The 6,193-nt window shown below is 44.7% G+C and overlaps 1 pseudogene; it reads left to right on the top strand.

The window, feature by feature from the left end:
- Positions 1–2,905: 2,905 nt before the first annotated feature.
- LOC149120438 (26S proteasome regulatory subunit 10B-like) lies at positions 2,906–4,059 on the top strand (annotated as a pseudogene).
- The last annotated feature ends 2,134 nt before the right edge of the window (positions 4,060–6,193 follow it).

Genomic DNA, 6,193 nt, shown 5'->3' on the forward strand with positions numbered 1-6,193 from the left:
TGCTTACCCCTTTTATCACCATTTATTTGCTAAATACCAATATCACGTATAAGACTGTGAGTTTGTCCAGGGCAGGGCTTTGTCTCTGCTTTCATTCCTGTAGTCCCTGGTACACAGTTGGAATTCAGCTTATGCAGAACTAACAATGCACTCACTGTTGGATCTTGGGACAGGAACTGTTGGTTATAGAAAGGTCTGTTTACAGCAATAAAGGTAGGAGGGACAAGAAGGGATGTTTAAGAGAATCAGCATTAATGAAGCACTTTCAGTGGTCAGGCTTCTTAATGTACCATTGTCTCATTTCTAAATAACAACACAAGGAGGGGAAGCAAGAGTTTTATTTAATTATACCACATTGTCCTGTCTAATCCTCTTCAAAACTCTGTGAGAAAGGCACCACTGATACCCTTTTAAATATGAGTTATAGGAAGTGGGAACCAGCCCTAGGCCATATATTGAGATCAGTGAAGTTCCAGTTTAAATCCTGCTGTGCTTGCCCCTCCTGGGCTGCAGGGTGTGGGCTAATGTGAGAGGTGAGTGTGTGAGGAGTGCAGGGAGGGTCCTGGAGGTGTGGTGCGACTTGCCTGCTGGGAGTGTCTCTGCAGGGCCAAAAGCCTTGACCTTTCAGGGTTGCCTGGATTTCAGCTTGGGCTGTCTGGAGTTGAGATTCTGAGGGCAGGAGTGTGGTGGGTCTTGCCAGTTCCCGCCTTACTTCTCTGAGCAAAAAAGTAGCTAAAATGAGGCTGAGGGCCCTGTGAGTCCCTGCCCCACAGGCAGGTGCAGTGGGGGCCTGGGCTGTGCTTGCTAGCACAGGTGCCTCTGCCACACTTGATCTTGTGGCGGTTGCAGTGATTAGTAAAGTGGGTTCTTTGCAGACCCCAGGGAAGTGGCATTTCTCAGCTTCCCAGTTCCACGTGTGGTATGATGGCATGCCCCTGAGGGATCAGTGGGAACCATGCACAGGCATCTAAAGATAGGAGAACATAGTGATTGCTAACTAGCCTCAGGCTGGCGGCTGTGCTGGGTTAGTGAGGAGTCCCCGGCCAACCCCCACAGCACCTTCAGGCAGAAGTGCTCTTTGTTCATCGCTGTGTTACTTTATTGCTTTCTGTCCCTGAGTTACAGCTACCCCGAATGGCTTAGAATTTTCTCAAGCATGTAATTAGAGGAGTGGCTGTGAATCTAGGAAACAGTTTGGTCTTATTAAGGTAATCATTAAAAGTCCCTGAAAAGCATTTGTACGTCAATTTTTCACTAATTTTTGCTCACTGTTTCCTTTGGTTTGTTACTCTTCTTTGTGAATCGCCTCCCCCCACCTCCCCATGACATGGTCATCTTGGAATTCACTTTGGAAATGAAGAGCAGGTCTACCTCTCTGGGTTCCACTTTGGTGAATGTCACAGGCAATCCCTTCTTTACCAGTTGGGCGGTTCCATGCATGGTACTTCATGAGCGCATGAACATTTTGTCTTGCTGAAGGAGGCTTGTTGGCGTTTATCCAGTGAATACTGTGTATCAGTGGTTGTGAACCCTGCTTCCTCTGAGACCTTGGAACTGATTGGGGTGGTTGTGTGTGCCTGATTAATGATGTTTCCCTCTTTCTTAACAAGGAGTGATACAGTTAGAAGCATACAGGCTTGGCTCTGTTCACACCAAGCATTTTTAAACAAACTAGCCTTTCTAAAAAGTCCAGCATGAAGACCCTCCCAGTGAGGGTTGTGTACGTGAGATGAGGTTCTCTTGGCTCTGGTGTTTTGAGATGTTTGGACCTCGTGTCATCTGAGGACGTTGGCATCCAACCATCTGGCATCCAACCATCTCAACAACTAATGAAATTGATCATTTTAGCAAACTGTTCTTATTTATTCATTTGTTATCTTTAGAACTCAAAAGTTTGGAGCTTTGTTTTAGTTTAAAATGATGCTTACCTTATTTCTAAGTCTGACAAAATGCATACAGACTCTCTCATTGAAATCAGATGCAGTTTAAGGGTCTGTTTTATAAGCTGTTTGATAGAACAGGTCTGTTTGTGTCTTCAATGAATGAAGAAAGGTGAAAATATTAAAAGATATGACCATCCTTTTTTAAAAAGTTTTCTTATTTCTTTGAATGGCAGAGTTAACAGAGAGAGGAGGAGAGACACACAGAGATCATCCAACTGCTGGTTCACTCCCCAAATGACCCCAATCCCCGAGATTGGGCCATGATAAAGCCAGGAGCTTCCTCTGGGTCTCCCATGTGGATGCTGGGGCCCAAGCACTGGGGCCATCCTCTGCTGCTTTCCCAGGTGCATTAGCAGAGATCTGGATTTGAAAGTGAATTAGCCAGTGGGTCTCAAACCAGCACCCAAATGGGATGCCACAGGCAGAGGCTTAACCTGTTGGGACACAATACCAGCCCCATGACAGTTTTTTATGTATGTCCATCAAAACCTATTTGAAACATGACAGCATGTTAACTGTCAGTTTTCAAAAAACCACATGCACAGAGGAACAAATGCACACACAGCACTGTAGCCAGGAAGCCACAGAGTGACACAGTCTCAAAGTCCCATGTGCACGCATGCAAGGCTGGCTGTGCTCGTTGGGTTTTCCAGCTTCCTGCGGAGGAGCAGTAATCCCCATAACTTAAGCCCAACCTCTTATTTCTTTGGGCTGGGGCAAGGGGAGTCATGAGAACTAGATCAGAATGAATGCTAACTCATATTACTCATTAGCAGTTCTCTTTGGTGTATACCTTGGTTCCTTTATACCATTTTAAGGTGAACATTCACTAGCAGCACATGTGCAGAGTTGTGCAGCCAGCACTGGCATCTGATTCCAGAACTTTCTTCTCACTCCTCACCCCCCCAAGCTACGTCAGCTGTCATAGACAACTTGACAAAAGTAAGCTGAATCCAGGAACAAGAGCTTCTTTGGATATGACTACACTAAGTATCATGAGAGATTTGCCAGGAGTGATGGATTCACTGGTTTACAATATGCCTCATGGGAACCCAGGGAATAGAATTACCTCTTAAAAACCTAGAATTATCCCAGCATGTAGGAGTAATACCTCCAAAAGGCTGTTTGTTATATGGAACTCCAGGCACAGGAAGAATGCTTTTGGTGAGAACTGTTGCTACTCAGCTGGATTGTAACTTCTTAAAGGTTGTATCAAGTTCTATTGTAGACAAATAGATTGGTGAAAGTGCCTGTTTGATCAGAGAAATGTTTTATTATGCCAGAGACCGACCATCAAACATGCATCATTTTTATGGATGAAATAGATGTGATTGGTGGTCATCGGTTTCCTGAGGGTACATCAGCTGACAGATTAAGAGAACTTTAATAGAGTTGCTAAATCAAATGGATGGGTTTGATACTCTGCATAGAGTTAAAATGACCATGGCTACAAACAGACCAGATACACTGGACCCTGTTTTGCTACGTCTGGGAAGATTGGACAGAAAAATACATATTGATTTACCACATGAACAAGCCAGGTTAGATATATTGAAAATCCACACAGCTCCCATTACAAAACATTATGAAATAGATTATGAAGCAAGCATGAACCTTTTAGATGGCTTTATTGGAGCAAACCTGAAGTGTTTGTACTGAAGCTGGTATGTTTGCAATTCGTGCTGATCATAATTTTGTAGTACAGGAAGATTTCATGAAAGCCATCAGAAAAGTGGGTTATTCTGGTTGGCACCATGGTTCATTAGGCTAATCCTCCGCCTGCGGCACTGGCACCCCAGGTTCTAGTCCCAGTTGGGGCACCGGATTCTGGCCCGGTTGCTCCTTTTCCAGTCCAGCTCTCTGCTGTGGCCCGGGAGTGCAGTGGAAGATGGCCCAAGTGCTTGGGCCCTGCACCCGCATGGGAGACCAGGAGAAGCACCTGGCTCCTGCCTTTGGATCAACGTGGTGTTTGAGGCCGCAGCAGCCATTGGGGGGTGAACCAAAGGAAAAAGGAAGACCTTTTTCTCTGTCTCTCTCTCACTGTCCACTCTGCCTGTCAAAAAAAGTGGGTTATTCTAAGAAGCTAGAGTCTAAATTGGACTACAAACCCGTATAATTTGCTGTCAGTTTTTTGATTGCTGCATGACAGACATTGGCTTAATGTAAAAATAAAGTTAAGCAAACAATGTGTGTACTGGCAATGATCTCATTAAAAATAAGAGTAAAATATGTATGAGTAACATAAATTAGTATATACTTCAGTGACTCCACTTTTAAGATGGGTACAGAAGAAATCTGTATGTTGTTCATGTATTTATTGCAGCAGAAATTACAAAAGAAGAATGTGTTGAAGGTTTTCATATTTGCTATGTGAACATTTTGTAAAACATTGAAAATGGTCTGGGAGTAGTACAAGAGAGTATTTCTTATGATTTATATCATTTGAGTATTGATTTAGATAGGCTATGGGAGGAAGTGAAACATCAGACCTTTGATATTTAAGATCCTCCATAATATGTTGCATTAATAGTCTTTTTTTGACAGGCAGAGTTAGACAGTGAAAGAAAGAGACAGAGAGAAAAGTCTTCCTTTACATTGGTTCACCCCGCAAATGGCTGCTATGGCTGGCGCACTGCGCTGATGTGAAACCAGCAGCCAGGTACTTCCTCCTGGTCTCCCATGCGGGTGCAGGGCCCAAGCACTTGGGCCATCCTCCACTGCACTCCCGGGCCACAGCAGAGAGCTGTTCTGGAAGAGGAGCAACTGGGACAGAATCCGCTGCCCCATCTAGGACTAGATTGCCGGTGCCGCAGGTGGAGGATTAGCCAAGTGAGCTGCGGTGCCGTCCAACATTAATAGTTTTTCAAAACTGTTACTTAGGAACCCAAGAATCTGCACAATAAATTTGATTTCACCACCAAAATGTATCTTCAACCTGCCTATATCTGCCACCACTCTATGCCAAGGCAAAGCTGAACTCTGTTCTTGCATGGCTCATAGAGCAGGTGCCTACATAAATTCTGTACCCTGGATGCCCCAAATGCCTGGTTATAACCCCAACTGTAGCCCAGCCCACCATAATTCTCTTGACTGAATTCAGTGACCTCTGAGCTGATTTCTTCTATCAGTAATCTTTTCCTCTGTAATATGTTTTCCACTCAGCATCCAAAGAAATCTTTCTGTACAAATATATTTTTTAAATTGTTTGAAAGGGAGGGAGCTGGTTGGGAATGGATAGGAGGGAGAGAGGAGAGAGGATGGAGGACAGAGGACAGAGGGGAGGGGAGAGGGAAGTAGGGAGAGGGAAAAGGGGAGGGAGGAGGGAAGAGGGGATAGGTAGAGAGGGAGATTCTCCATCCACTGGTTTGTTCTACAAATATAACCCTGTGACTTTACTCCTTGTGTGTGGCTGCCTACTTTGTGCTATCCTTGATGGATTCTTTGTACTTCTCTTCCTTCTCTCTTACTTGTGCATTACCTATCATTTCAGACCACATCTGAAATGCTTTGCTCCTTTTGGGCGCCCCATTTCTCTTGAGGTGATCTTACTTTTGTGGCTTCAACCAATGTTTCTATGAGACTACCTTCCAAAGTAGTGTCTCCATCATCAGCCTTCACCATGAGATCCAAATCTCCATTGCCACCTGCCTGTTAGAGACACACGCTTGAGTGTCCTGTGGGTACCACAAACTTCCTCTTCCCTTTAAACCTGCTCCACACATTGCACTGGATCTCTGCATTGGTGGCTCCATCTGACTTGCCTTCCAAGTTGGAAAGCTTGGCAGCACCCTCTTTCCAACCATCTGTCTCCTAGTAGTCACCAAATCAATGCCAGTGGTGTCTCAGGACCTACACAAGCACTCAGACCAAAGCTGAACATCTGCTGATAACTATTACTTCTGTCTGGATTCTTTCTTCCAGGATTTTTCTGCTTCAGGCCTGCACACCACCTGCATTTTCCTAGAAAGCACAGGTGACTCTGTCTGATCTTTTCTCATCTCTTGCATACTTGCAAAAGCCCTAATCCCTTAGAGGGGATTCCAAGGCCTCATTCTCAGGTCTGTTCACAACTTCCCATTCCAAGCCGCCCTCCTCCCAAACAGCCCCTGCTTCTGTCATGCCAGACTTGTCATGGTTCTGCATATAGGCAGTCACTACTTGATGTTCCTCAATGTTTTCAGCTTGAGAAACTCCTAGCCATGTTTCAAGATATCCAACTCAAGGGTCTTCCTTCTCTTTAATACTTTTCT

The sequence above is a fragment of the Oryctolagus cuniculus genome, chromosome 19, assembly GCF_051225735.1.
Source record: "Oryctolagus cuniculus isolate XC-2025 breed Fujian yellow rabbit chromosome 19, ASM5122573v1, whole genome shotgun sequence".
Classification (NCBI taxonomy): domain Eukaryota; kingdom Metazoa; phylum Chordata; class Mammalia; order Lagomorpha; family Leporidae; genus Oryctolagus; species Oryctolagus cuniculus.